The 14,798-nt window shown below is 46.6% G+C and overlaps 1 pseudogene; it reads left to right on the plus strand.

Annotated features, from left to right (window-relative positions):
• The window catches only part of LOC147122696 (cilia- and flagella-associated protein 337-like), a 41,202-nt pseudogene extending 26,452 nt beyond the window's left edge, over positions 1-14,750 (plus strand).
• The last annotated feature ends 48 nt before the right edge of the window (positions 14,751-14,798 follow it).

A 14,798-nucleotide genomic window follows, 5' to 3' on the forward strand; every position in this document is an offset into this window, starting at 1 on the left:
CCGCAGGATAACCAGCCTCTGATGTGACCCAGGGATCTATGCAGTGTCCTCTCTTGACAGACAAACTGTGAGGAAGAATGCAGGAGAATGAAGGACCATATGAACAGGTGGACAGCTTACTGGAGTGTGCAGGTAGATGTCCGATGCAGTTCAATGCAGAGAAAGTGAAGTAGTACGTTTTGAGGAAAAAGAACAGTGAAAGAATGTATGCACTAAGCAGTGAGACTGCTAAGACAGTTGAGGGAGAAAGAGATCTAGGGATGCAGAAACATAGGCCTAGAAATTCAGTTGCGTTCGCCAGCCGTTAGCGCCATAAGAGGAGTAGATCTCGAGCGCTAGGCACTTAGCGGCCGGGCGCAGAATGATCTGCGCCTACGCCCAACTTCAGTTGACATTTAGCGCCGGCGCAAAGTGTTTGCGCGCGCTCAGTTGCGCACGCAACTTATGACGTCATTTCGTCGTGCAACGCCGTTTGTGCACCCCAAACTGGAACTTCAGTGGCGCCCGCCCAATGTGGGCGTGGCGCTGTTAAGAACTGTGAGGTGGAACGCAGCAGAGGCCCTGCGGGCCTCAGGGAGCGCTAATTAAAGGGCACTTAGACTGAACTATAAAGGGCTGCCATTTTGCTGCAATGACTTTAGTGCTACGGATTTCTGGACAGAGACCAAGGAAGAGACCTTACTGATTTGGGCCAACATAGGAGAGGTATTTTTGGCTTCTGGCCAGAGCTTGGAAATTTGACTCATTGTGATTTCACTGTTTGCAAGTATATTATGGGGGCTGCATGGGGTTCCAACCCTCAGTTCCAGCATTATGTGCGAAGGGCTCGCAGACGCTGTGTGAGAGGGGCAGCCATGCCTAGACGCAGAGGGGCCATCAGGCGTCGGCAACGTAGGCCTTACCCACTCAGGGAATACCGCCAGCAGGTGTCCTATCTCACCATGACTGCCGCGCATTGTGTTAAGAGGCTGCGCTTCAGAAGGGAGGTGGTTGCAGAGATCTGCCAGCTGCTTCACAGAGATCTGCGTCCACAGCTGATGTGCAGGATGTCTCTGTCGGTGGAAGTGAAGGTCACGGTGGCTCTGAACTTTTATGCAAGCGGCTCCTTCCAAGCCGCTGCTGGGGACATAGCGAACATCTCCCAGTTCGCCGTGCATCGCTGCATCCGGCAGGTCACCGATGCCCTTTTCACAAGGAGACACCAATTCATCTCCTTCCCCATGACCCTAGAGAGGCAGGAGCAGCGTGCAGTCGGATTTGCGAGGATCGCCGACTTCCCCATGGTGCAGGGCGCCATTGACTGCACGCATGTGGCTATGCGGGCACCTATCGACAATGCCGAGGATTACCGCAACCGGAAGGGCTACCATTCCCTCAATGTACAGCTGGTGTGTGACCACAGGCAGCGCATCCTAGCTGTCAATGCCCGCTTTCCAGGCAGCAGCCATGATGCATTTATCCTGCACCAGACTACTGTGGCTGACATGTTCCAGGCACAGCCTCCCCCAAGAGGATGGCTTATCGGGGACAAAGGCTATCCTTTGTGTACATGGCTCATGACCCCGCTCCGCGCGCCCAGGACCCCTGCTGAGGAGGCATACAACGAAAGCCATCAAGCCACAAGGAACATCATAGAGCAAACGATTGGCGTCCTCAAGCAACGGTTCCGCTGCCTGGATCGCTCCGGCGGATCTCTCCAGTATTCGCCGGATAGAGTCTCCCAGTTCGTCGTCGTTTGCTGCATGCTGCACAACCTGGCTATCCGCAGGACTCAGGCACTGCCACCTCACGTTGGACCACCACCTCAGGAGGACAAGCAGGAGGACCATGAGGAGGAGGAGAAGGAGGAGGAGTACCAGCCCAGGAGGGAGCCACAAGGTCCAAGGGCCGTCCGTCGGCGGCTTATTGAACGACACTTCTAGGCCCCCTGTCAGGGAATGGCTTGCGGCAATGAAGGCACATGAATGCAGCCGCTCCGCAAGCCCTCAGCCGGTTAACGCAACAACCACTTGAAACATCACACATGGACAAGCTGAATAAAGAAAAAGCTTTATTGAACAAACTGAGGGCCCTTCCCACATGAAACCCAAAAACAGACAACACCCCCAAAAAACAGTCAAAAACATATCTCACTACCACAACCTGGGGAGGAATAACAAAACTTGTCCATCCAAATGGCCTTCATCCTCGGCCTTACCAAAAGAACCCCCCCCATAGAGAACACAACCACCCCCATATAAAAAAACAATGGCCTTCATCCTCGGCCTTACCAAGATAAACCCCCCCATAGAGAACACAAACACCCCCATATAAAAAAACATTTGCCTTCATCCTCGGCCTTACCAAAATAAACCCCCCCCATAGAGAACACAAACACCCCCAGATAAAAAAACATTTGCCAACACACTCTACTTTGTGTGCCGAGAGGGCAAGTCCTTGTCCAGGCTTTTCCGGCCCCTGGCCGACCTGCTGCTCCGCCTCAACCTGGGCCCTGTGGGTGTTGCAAGGCTGGGGGAAGGCTCCTGAGGGGCACATTGCGTGACGGCAGATGCCCTTGGGGGTCGGCCTAGACGAGCTCCGGCCCTCGAGGGGCCGGCTGCTGACTGCTGCAGCTGTGGCTGGGCAGCATCAGTCTCTCCAGCAGCTCGTCGCAGCTTTGCTGAGGGAGTGGCAGTGGCGGCTGCAGCAATGGGGGCAAGCTGGCTGATGCCAGGTGCTCGCTGGTCACCAGAGACACTGGCACTCGGCCGGGCTGGCACTGCAGCAAGCGCAGCAATCTGGCGGGTGCCCTGGCGATGCGTGCGTGACACAGCGAGTGTGGCAGCAGTGAGTGCCCGTACTGCCCTGGTCTGTGCCCGCATCAGACCAGCCAGTGACTGCACGGCACCACTGATCAACTCTCCACTCGCTGCCTGTGCTGCCCTGAAGTCGTCCCGACTCGCGTCCTGTGATGCCCCGAATTGTGCCCGACTCGCGTCCTGTGATGCCCCGAATTGTTCGAGACCCCTGGCCTGTGCTGCCGTGAGTTGTTCGAAGCCCCTGGCCTGTGAGGCCCCGAAATCGGCCACACTATGAGCCAGGGACTCAATGGCCTCAGGCATCCGTCCCACAACCCCCATGAACTCGGTGTGCCGACGATCCGAGTCCGCGGACATTTGATCAAGGAGGCGCACCTCCTGGGCAAGGACTGTCTCCGGACTGGAGGCCGGACTCTCCCTCTGGGGAGAAGGCCGCCGAGCTGGCCGACCCTTCCCGCGTGGCTGCACACCACTGGGCCCAGGAGCTACACTCCCCTGCAACACTTCCCCCCTCTGGGGAGAAGGCCGCCGAGCTGCCCGACCCTTCCCGCGTCGCTGGACGCCACTGGGCACAGGAGCTACACTCCCCTGCAACACTTCCCCCCTCTGGGGAGAAGGCAGCCGAGCTGCCCGACCCTTCCCGCGTGGCTGGACGCCACTGGGCACAGGAGCTACACCCCCCTGCAACACTTCCCCCTGGCTCTCCTCCAGGGAAGACGTGTCCCCTCCATTGCCATCCCCTGGCGCGGATGAGGGTTCCCCCGATGTGCCGCCTTCCTCTTGCTCCTCCTCGTCCTCCTCTTCCGAGGGACTGACACTCGCAGCTTCAGGGACCTCCTCCTCACCAGCTGAAAGCAGGAAGGCACAAGAGTAGCTTTAGAGTGAGGACAGGGCGTCAGCGAGGGAGGCATGAGTGGTGGCATTCTGCGCATTGGTCGGACAGTGGCAAAGGATGTAGATCTGAAGCGCAAGGGGAACGAGAGAGGTCCAAACGGTCATGTCCTTACCATTGGGGCCCAGCACAGGGTCGGCATCTCCAATTGCAACGGGGCCAATCACCCGGGCACCCATGAGTCGACCCACGCGCTCCTCCAGGTCACTGAGCTGCTGGAACTGGGCACGGCCTCCCCCGGTGTCAGTCCGGCTCTTCAGATTCTGGGCCAGCTTGGCCTGCAAGAGGAAGGACGGCCTCTAAGTACAGTGTGGTGCCCTGTTGTTGTGTGCACTGCCTCCCATGGTCGAATAGCTTGGCCAGTGTGGTGCCCTGTTGTTGTGTGCACTGCCTCCCATGGTCGAATAGCTTGGCCAGTGTGTAAAGTGCAGAAAGTGCAATTGATGTTCATGCCAGTGCCATAGCTGCTGGATGAGGGCTGGCCATTAGGCCTTTGAGGTCCCTTTGCCCATAATGTGAGGTGCACATGCAAGGATGAGGAGGACACTGGAAAGGGTACTCACCCTGACAACTCGAGTGAGGTCGTTAAACTTTTTCCGGCATTGGTCAGCAGTCCTGGGGACATCGCTGTTGGCTGTGACCCTCTGGGCGATTTCCCTCCAGGCTCTCCTGTACACCCTCTTGGGAGGCTTCTTGCCACTGTCCGGGAACAAGATATGGCTTCTCCTCTCCAAAGCCCTAACCAGCACCTTTAAATCATGGGCAGAGAAGCGATGCGCTCGCTCACGGGCCCTCTGCATCCTTGCTGGCGCTATTTCTCTCCAGCAGCAGTGTTTAGGCCTAGCTGGAGGGCTGCAGTATCCAGGGCGTGGCAGCAGACCAAGTCGACCCTTCCCCCTTTAAGAGCTGGCCGGCGCCAGGGTGTCTGCTGTCAATCAAAACATGACCGCACCTGCGCTGCGCCCGGCCTCGGCGGTATCAGTCTGCACCGCCGGCTTAGCGCCTAAAGATAGGCGTGCAACGCCAGTTTTAGCGCTCGAGCAAACTCCTTGGCCAAAGCTACTGAATATCGGCGAAGTGGCCTCCACTTTCCAGCGGGCGCAAACTTTAGCGCCCGCCCGACTTTAACGCCCCAAAAGTGGCTATACTGAATTTCTAGGCCATAAACTTTAAAGTGCAGATAAAAAAGGCAAATAAGATTCTGGCTTTTGTACATATAGGCATTGAATATAAAATTAAGGAAGTTGAATTTGTATAAGATATTGCTTTGGCAACAGTTGGAATATTGTGTGCAATTCTGGGAATCCCATTTATAGGAAGGACACTAAGGCCATGGAATCGGAAAGGCAAATATTAATTGGGATGATATCCAGGAATGAGAGGTTATAGTTATTAAGAAAGGTTTGAAAAATTGGGGCTTTTTCACGGGGACAGAGAAAATTAACAGTGGATCTAGTCGAAGTTTTCACAATTATAAAAGGTTAAGATGGTAACTAGTAATAGATTATTTCCACTGGTTGGTGAATTGATAACAATGGGGCACAGATTCAGGATTATCACTATAAGAACAAAGGAAGAAGTTAGAAAAAATGTTTTCACACAAAGGGTTATTAGACCATAAAGGCTGTGAAATTCAGTATATTAGCACCTCCTGTTAATGCCTGCCAGGTGCGCTAAGGGGTTAGCGGCCGGGTGTGGCAAATACAGCGATGCCTGCGACCTTCTGTGCCGGTTTTGCACTGGCGCTAACACTTACCGCCTCGGTCTCTAGCGCCCCGGATGCAAAATTGGCTCCCACCCCCTGCTGCATCGCCAGCCGTCAACAACGACAGCAACAGGAGGCGTTGTCACCTCCGCTGGCTGCTTGGGGAACGTTATTTAAAGGCAGTGGTGGTCAGATAGGCCAAACTTTATTCTTCGCACCAGCCCGGTGCCTGCTGAAAGTTTTTGCCGCCTCATTGCTGCACGGTGCCGAAGCCCTGCACTCTCTAAGAGTGATTGGGGCTGTAATGGAAGTCGCGCTGGTTCCCTAGCCACAGAAGAATGTTTCAATCCATCATTTGCCCTTCCCGTTAAGCGAGGGGAGGAGCCTCTGATGCCGTTAGCGCTGCACTGCACTTTCTTCAGTGCTCTGCCGCTACCGCACCTCTCACTCACTTTAGCGCCCTGAGAGAAGTGGTTAGCACTTGATTTAGTGCTCCACTTCCCTCTTGAATTTCACAATGATTAGCACCTGGCGCTAATTCTTCAACTTTAAAGTTTTAGCGCCACAAACGGGGCTATAATTAATTTTTCCCCCAAAATTCTTTATCACAAATGGTTATTGGAGCAGAGAATATAACATCATTTAAAAGGGAAGTATTTTTAAAGAAGAATATAAAAGGATATGCAAAGGACAGGGACATGGAATTAGCATAGGTAGCTCCAGTTGAAGAGCTAACACTGGCATTGGCACGATAGGCCAAATGGACCCTCCTTTATGCTATAATTTCTCTGGGAAGGAGGGAAAATCAGACCAAAAAGCTACAACAGCATTGAGAAAGGCACAATAGGAGATCCGCTCTCAGCTAGGGAAAAGGTGTATGGTCTAGGTGGATCTAAAAGGCTTATAAAGCAGAACAAATGTTTGAAATAGGATGAAGAAAAAGCAAACAAAATATTACTCAGCAGTGTTTGATGTTCTACATTAAAACATTCTCATTACAGCAGAAAGGAAATGAGCTATAGTGCTGAGCAGAATGTAGTATTTCTTGAATTAAACCTACCACTCATTTTGAATGATGGTTTTACTGAAGATCTCTAAATAAGGCTATTTCACCCATTTTGCGTCATCCTCCAGAGATATCCTAAAGTCACATCAATTCAGCACTAATTGTTCCTTAAAAGTTTCCTGGGTTTTCATCTCCATTGCTCTTTTTGGAAGTCTATTCCATTTGTTGATCACTTTTTGTGTAAAGAAAAGTTTCCTGACATCAGTCTAAAATTTACCTTTTACTAGCTTCAACCTGTGTCCCCTTGTCCTAATCTCGCAATTTAATTTAAAGTAATATTCTGGATTACCTTTTACATTCCCATAACTATCTTACATACCTCGATAAGATCGCCTCTCAAACTCTTCCTTTCCAGACCTAAAAGCACAGGTTTCTCCAATTTTTCCTCATAACTCAGACAATTGACACGAGATCAGCCTCGTGGCCCTTCTCTGTAGTGCCTCTAGAGCTTGAATGTCCCCCGTGTGTCTCAGCGACTAGAACTGGACACAGTACTGAAGGTACCTGTAATATATGTGGGTAGAACAAATGAAGGACAGACACACGATGAGTTGCTAGTCCATGTGCTTGCTTTATTAGCCCAGAGCGAACTGAGCATGCTCATACCAAACCATGTGATAATACATTACACTGCTTTCTCCCTAAAAAAATGTATGTATTCCCCTCTCAAATACAACAAAACTATAGTCCCACCTTTCCCAGCATTACATGTACCACATAACAAAAACTCCTGACATTTTTTCTTTTAAATGAACTACAAATCCAGTTGAATAACAGGTTTGCGGCACCTTCCTGATCCCCTTACAGAAGGTTTTGGTGTTGAACCAATTTTCGGGCTGTTTTGTTTTGGTTCCGAACTGAAAGATGATCCTGTTTCTATCTCAGACTTGTTTGAACCGGGTACTTCAGTTACTGAAGTCTGAACAGAGTCAAACTCATGTATGAGTTCATGATCAAGTGGTTCATGATCGTGTCTTGGTTCATCTCTAGCAGAGATCATTTGATCTACATGAACACTTTGGATTTTGTCACCAATTTCAACCAAATATCTCTTGGTTCCATCAACCTGTACTATGGTTCCTACATCGCACTTGTGTGAACTCAACTTGTTGGGGGACTGAGAACACGAACACACTCGTTTTGTTTGAAACTGCGTTCTTTCTGATTGGTGTCATAATAACGTTTCTGACTCAACTGTTTCTGTTCAACTCTTGGGGCCAAATTTGGTTGAACAAGACTCAATCGTGTTCTCAATCTCCTCTTCGCCAAGAGTTCTGCTGGGGTATGTCCAGTTGCAGTGTGTGGAGTAGTTCTGTACTTCAGCAAGAAATTTGCCAAATGTTGCTTCATGCTGAGTCCCGAACAACCCTTGCTTTTTGAGAGCTTCTTTCACTATTCTGACTGACCTTTTGGCTGCTCCGTTTAAAGCTGGATGATATGGTGGAATGTGAGTGTGTTTGATACCATTCCATTTCCTGAATTCGTGGAATAGAGCAAAATGGAACTGAGGGCCATTGTCAGAAACAAGCTCTTCAGGTAAGCCATGATATGCAAAGATAGACCTCAACTCATCTATGGTACGTTCAGTTGTAGTATTTGAACCCATGTGTTTCACTTCAATCCACTTTGAGTGACTATCGACAAGTACCAGGAAATAATCATTTGCTTTCTCACAGAAGTCTACATGTACTCTCTGAAAAGGTCTACTTGGCCATGACCAGGGTTGTAGTGGAGTTTTGGGTGGTTTGTTTCTGCAATTTTGGCAAACACTGCATTTGCTGACAAGTGATTCAAGATCACTATCCAAAACAGGCCAGTAAACAAAGCTTCTTGCAATTGATTTCATACTGACGATCCCTGGATGTTCAGTATGAAGTTCGGCCAGAATTCTATCTCTCAAAGAAGTAGGTACCACCACTCTGTTTCCCCACTTGATACAACCTTGCTCACAAGTCAATTCAGTATGACGGTTATGGAATGGTTTCAATTTTGTGTCCATACACTGACCAGCCCATCCATTCAAGGTGTTTTCATATATTCTTTTTAGTACTGAGTCCTTTGAGTCTCATCTGCAACTTCAGTTGCATTCACGGGAAAGTCTTTGTCAACTGCACCTAACGTGAAAATCGCACCTTCATTCCCAACACACGAGTCTTCATGTGGCAACCTGGACAAGGCATCTGCGATTGCATTTTGCTTTGAAGTACGATATTCAATCGTGTAGTCATATTGTGACAACAATACTGCCCAACATTGCATTCTTGATGCGGCCATTGCAGGGATAGCAGATTTGGGCCCCAATATTGCTAGGAGTGGTTTATAATCGGTTATCAGGGTAAACTTTCTGCCGATGAGGAACTGTTGGAATTTCTTGATTCCAAACACTATGGTGATTGCTTCCTTTTCAATTTGCGCATCGTTTCTTTCGCTCTTTGTGAGGGTTCGCGATGCGAACTTGGTCATCATCCATTACGTGGCTTATGACAGCTCCCACACCATAGCTGGAAGCATCACACACTAACTTGAGCTCACACCCTGTGTCGTAGTGCACAAGTTAAGCATTGCTAGAGAGACTTCTCTTACAAGCGTCGTAAGCTTCCTGTTGCACTTTCGTCCACTTCCACTGGACATCCTTCTTGAGGAGCTTGTGCAATGGAACTAACATGGTCACTAACTCTGGTAAGAAACATGCGTAGTACTGGACCATTCCAAGGAAAGATCTTAACTCAGACACGTTCTGTGGCTTTGGAGCATTGATGACAGCATCAACCTTTTCCCTCAGTGGCTGCAAGCTATTTGCATCAACTTTCAGACCAAGGTACACAATCTCGGGCTGCACAAAAGCACATTTGCTCCTTTTCAATTTGACATTGTGGGCATTCAACCTTTGAAGCACTATATCTAGCACTTCTAGATTTTCTTCCTCACTGTTTGTTGCGATCAGCACATCATCTTGATTGTATAAGCAATTTGGAACTCCTTGCAAAATCTTATCCATCGTAGCCTGGAAGATTTTGGAGAGGACTTTACACCATATGTATGAGTACAGTCACCTGTGTGTTGATGGTGAGATACTGTTGACTCTCTTTGTCAACATTCAGCTGAGCGTAAGCGTGCGACAGGTCAAGCTTAGAGAAAACCTTTGACTCAGAGAGTGCAGCATACAAATCTTGTGATGTAGGTAATGGGTACTGCTCATTGTCAACTGCTTGGTTGATAGTAACCTTGTAGTCACCGCACAAGCGTACAGTTTTGTCTGCTTTTGTGGACACTACCACAATCGGGGTAGCCCATTCACTTTTGTCAGTTTTTACTAGCACTCCGTTCTCTGAGCTTTGCTAGCTCTTCCTCCACCTGACTTTTCAACACATAGGGGACTGGCCTTGCCTTTCAATAGACAGGCTTCGCATTGGACTTGATGCAGATATGCGCGTCATACCCAGTGGATGCCCTCATAACTGTCTGTGAACCTGCTTTCGTACTTGTTCAGCATTGTGTCAAGTTGTTTCTTTGAAGCATCCAAACTGAAGATGTTTTTTCCAGTCTAGTTTTAACTTTCTCAACCAGTCTTTGCTGATGAGAGTTGGCCTGTTGTAGCTTGCTACAATAATAGGCAGCTTTACTGACTGGCCATTGTGTTCAACTGTACATTCCATTTGTCCACATGTCTCTAGGATTTCTCCAGAGTAGATTTTTAACTCTACGGTACACTTTGTAAGTGGTACTTGATTAAACTTACTCTCATTTTTGTCCTTACTCATGATAGAGCAGTTCGCTGCCATGTCGATACACATATCAATATATTGCTCGTTGATCAAAACTTTTGTACGGAAGTCTTTCTGATGACTGCTAGTATTACCACTAGTGGCATAGATACTGTAGATGCCTAGTTCTTCAACATCAGGTGTGTTCACTTCAATATTGTGAACTCCTCCCTTTTGTTGTCGCTGCTTTACATTGCCACTAGAATGGTTCTTACTTCCTGCTTTTGATCTAGCTCTGCAAGCTGTTGAAACATGGCCTTGCTTCTGGCAGTGAAAACACTTCACATTTCTGTATTGGCAGGACTGTGGTGAGTGATTTCCATTGCAGCGTTAACAATTCACTGATCTGCTCTCACCGACATGCTTTTGACTCAGTCTCGCAGCTTTAGGTTTGGCGGTGGCTTTGTGACTGTAGACCTCAGCTGCACTGGTCACTTGAGTTGGACGTAGCTGCCTAGCATTCTTAGATGCCATCTCCATAGATAGGGCAATTTTGCATGCCATGTCAAACGTTAGGTTCGGAATGTTCAGTAACTTGGACTGTGTGTGCGCTCATCCACCAGTCCACACACAAACTTATCTCACAACGCACAATCCAAAAATGTGCTAAAGTTACAGTGCAAAGACAGGTTCTTAAGAGCTACAATGTACTCACTGATGGTTTCACTTTGTTTTTGGTTTCTGGTACCAAACTTATAGCTCTCTGCTATTTCCAATGGCTTTGGGTCGAAATGGTCCTTGAGTTTCTCGACAATGTCTTCAAACGACGCATTCTTCACTTTCCCTGGCGCGAGTAGGTTTGTCAACATTCTGTAGACATCTGGCCCGATCTCCGTTAGAAAAATTGCATTCTTCCATTCACGAATTACTTTATTTTGAGCTTGAACATTCTCATCTACACCTTCCGTCTCAATAATGTTATCGGCCCTGAAAAACATCTCCATCCGCTCAATGTAAGAATTGAATGGTTCACGAGCTCGGTCATACATGCCGAGGCTTCCGATGAATCACATAGGTGCGGCCATGATTGTCCCGATCCCGTCGAACAGTGACTCAGCACGCTACCTGTGTACCTGTGAGAATCAACACCACTGTTGCTGTTTATACATACACGCAAAGGCAAACCACAGATGAATCTGCTTGAGCATTAATGGTAAAACATCATAAAAATTCAGTTTAGGTGTCACAAATTCACCTTAAAATTGTCCACTTGAAGGTTGAACACTGTGTCCTTCCACGATTTTTAAAAATGGCTTTGGAATCCCATCCTTGTCACCAAAATGTAATATACTTGGGTAGAACAAATGAAAGACAGAGACTCGATGAGTTATTAGTTCATGTGCTTGCTTTATTAGGCCGGAGTGAACTGAGCATGCTCATACCAAACCATGTGATAATACATTACAATACCGTCTGACCAGAGCACGGTACTGACTTATAGTCCACTGTTTTGGCTATGCCGTTCAACATTCTATTGGCTTTGTTGCTCTGATTGGTTGGACATTTTGAGTGTCAAATCTACTGGGACTCTGAAGTCTCTTTCAATTTTGCCCTTGGCTATTTCAACACCTATGGAGTTCTTGTGCTGCTTATTTTTCTTCCTTTGTGCAGTATTTTACATTTATCTGCATTTATTTTCATCTGTCATTATTCTGCACATTTAGATATTGTATCCTCCATTCTGTAATTTCTAAGCTAATTTCTAAGCTCCCTCCTCCGCCCCTCCTAGTTTGGTATCACCTGAAAATGAGTTTCTGAATCCAAGTAATTTATGTAAATTAGAAACAGAAGTGGCAACCCCTGAGGCACCCCCATCAATACTTCCTCCCTCTTCCCCCTGACAACTCCTCTAATGAGTACTCATGGTCTTCTATTCTTCAGTCAATTTCTTATCAATTACTAGGGTTTACCCTGAACCCCTACAGCTTTATGTTTTGGAAATCTAGGTACACCATTCTTGTAGGGTTTTCCACAGTTCACTTAGGTTATCACTTCCTCAAAGACATTTGGTCATGCAGGATCTTCCCCTTCAGAATCCATGTTGACAGCTGTTTACTAAGTTATCAAGTTTGCTCCTGATAATCAATTCTGTTATGTTACCCAGAATGGACATTAGACTAATTGGTCTGTAGCTGCCTGGGTCTGCTTTGTCACCCTTTTTGAACATGGGTACTACATGAGCCTGTTTCCAATCTGTGGTACCTCGCCAGTGTCTAATGACTCCCTCATAACGATTGTCTGTGGCTCCATAGTTCACTCGGCACTCTGGAACAAATACCACCTATCCCTGGGGAGTTTTTGGTTTGAGCCCTTTTAACCTATCTAGGACTTCAATTTCATTTATATTGAAGTTGTTGATTTTATTTATTATTTTTGTTTAGACAGGATGTGTTACTTCTATCTATCTTCCCTTGTTTACTGGAGGAAGTAATCGATCAGAATATTAACTATCTTGTGTTTGTGCTCAGTTTCAAGTCCGTTTGCACCTTTTTGGGTTCTCACCACTTCTCTGACCTTCCACTTACAATTATAGTACTGATATACATTTTTAGTATTGTGCTGTTGTTTTTTTCTAGGCCCCTCTGAATACCTTTTTAATGTGTTTCTGCATTTTCTTATATTCATCCCAATGAACCTCTTCTTAAAGGTTGTTTATTCTCTTTATTTTACTTTTAATTTGTTTGTTAATCCACGTAGGATCACATTGGTTTAATCCAAGCTTGTTGGTTTTAGGAATCCTGTTTAGTATCAGACTGGATTAATATTACTACAGTGTAAACTGCTTCAAGTAAAGCTATTGTATCCAAGGACATCAACCCATTCATTATAAGCAGTTTTTGTCATTTCATGTTTTGGTATTTTGACTCTTAGCTACTGCTCTAAACCACCTAAGTAATTCTACTGCCTTTAACTTACTGTTCCTGTATCTCCCCACTTGTCCTGTTGCATCCCTAAGCTGTGGAGGAAATTATTGACGTAAGAAAACTCACTAAGCACTTGGTTGAGTATAAAACAAGGCTTTAATCAACTGTTTCACAACCATGAGATTCTAGTTACATCACTAGTTCCTGGTTACAAAAACGTCCTGGGCAAGCTGGTCCCACGCCCGAGTATTTATACTCCCTGGATGGCGCCACCAGCTGGCCGCCCAGTGTTATTTCATGAGTCATTTCTTCATGAACGATAAGATTCATGACAATTATCACTTTGTGCATTAACCAGCTGATGTACATTAAAAGCAGTAAATGCTAAGTAGAGGGCAAGTTTAATATACAATATTTGGTTCTTGTACCAGCTGATAACTTCTCGTGGGTCAGTGGGGAAAGCAATTGCATTTGATCAGTGAGCTAGAGGCAGCAATATTGGGTAGCAGTCCTACTTTGCTTGATTATAAGAGGTTTTCTTGTTGGTAAAGCAACAGAAAAATCTTCATGGGCCGTATATTCCGATGCTTACGGGTGTTGTACGAGCTGTGTACACACCCGTAGGGACATCGGAAATGCCGGTTTCAGGCATGCGAATCGCATGCGCTGAAAACCAGTATTTCCGATCTGTCAGGAATGCTCTTGACAGATCGGACGCCTGCCCTAGAGAAGGGCCTCTGCGGGTGGAGAGTTCCGCTTTCTGTAGAACCTCTACCCGCTGAAAACCCTTAGAAATCTTATGCCTGGTAAAAGCAGGTGTAAGGCCTGCTTTTACCAGCATAAGAGTTGAAATTTTTTTTTTTTTAATTTGACTCATTTATAATTTAAAAATACTTTTAAAAAAGGTAAGTTTATTTTTAGCCCCATAAAAAACTTAATTTTTTTCAGAAAATTTAATTTTTGTTTAAAATATTTAATTTATTGTAATTTCAACTCATTTTAAAAACGTGATGGTTTATAAAAAAATTATTTAATGTTTTACTGTGTTTTTGGGGTGGTCTCCATTTATATATTTGACAGGTCTGTCAAGTGTATGAAGGGAGATTCCCTTCTCCTATTGGCTCCCATGGCCCACTTGATCCCAGGGACGCTTGCAAACCGCATGCACCTCTGGGATACGTGGGCCCTGCACATTTCGAGTTGGACAGGCCCAGGAGCGGAAGTGTCTGGACCTCCGGAGCCCTCGGGTATGTCCGTAGATTTTTTCCAGATCGGAGGCCTCCTCACGCAGGAAGCCTTCGATCGGAAAATACGGGCCCATATATTAAGATAACTTTGATATAACGGATGGTAGGTTATTTGTTTTATAAATGGCTTTTATTGTACAATAAACAGATTAACTAATATTTAATGAAAGCTGAAGTACTTTCCAAATTCCTATGATTTAAAATTTCCTCTATTTGTTCCACGAGAATGTGAAAGTGTGGGATCTGGACACTGGCCGCCTTGTATTTGAATTCACCAGAGCTCATGGAGATGCTGCTATAACTTGCATGACCTTTGACACCAGTGAAAGAAGGTACAGTGTGACAGACCTAAATGCTCCAATAGTGGGACTTGGTTATAATGAATTTGGGTACAGTGTGATTACATTTAAATGAAAAATCTCATTTTTACGATTCATTTATAACTGATCTGAATTGAATAAC

The sequence above is a fragment of the Somniosus microcephalus genome, chromosome 2 (genome assembly GCF_052327205.1).
Source record: "Somniosus microcephalus isolate GS21.2 chromosome 2, FLI_Smic_1.0, whole genome shotgun sequence".
NCBI classification, from domain to species: Eukaryota; Metazoa; Chordata; class Chondrichthyes; order Squaliformes; family Somniosidae; genus Somniosus; species Somniosus microcephalus.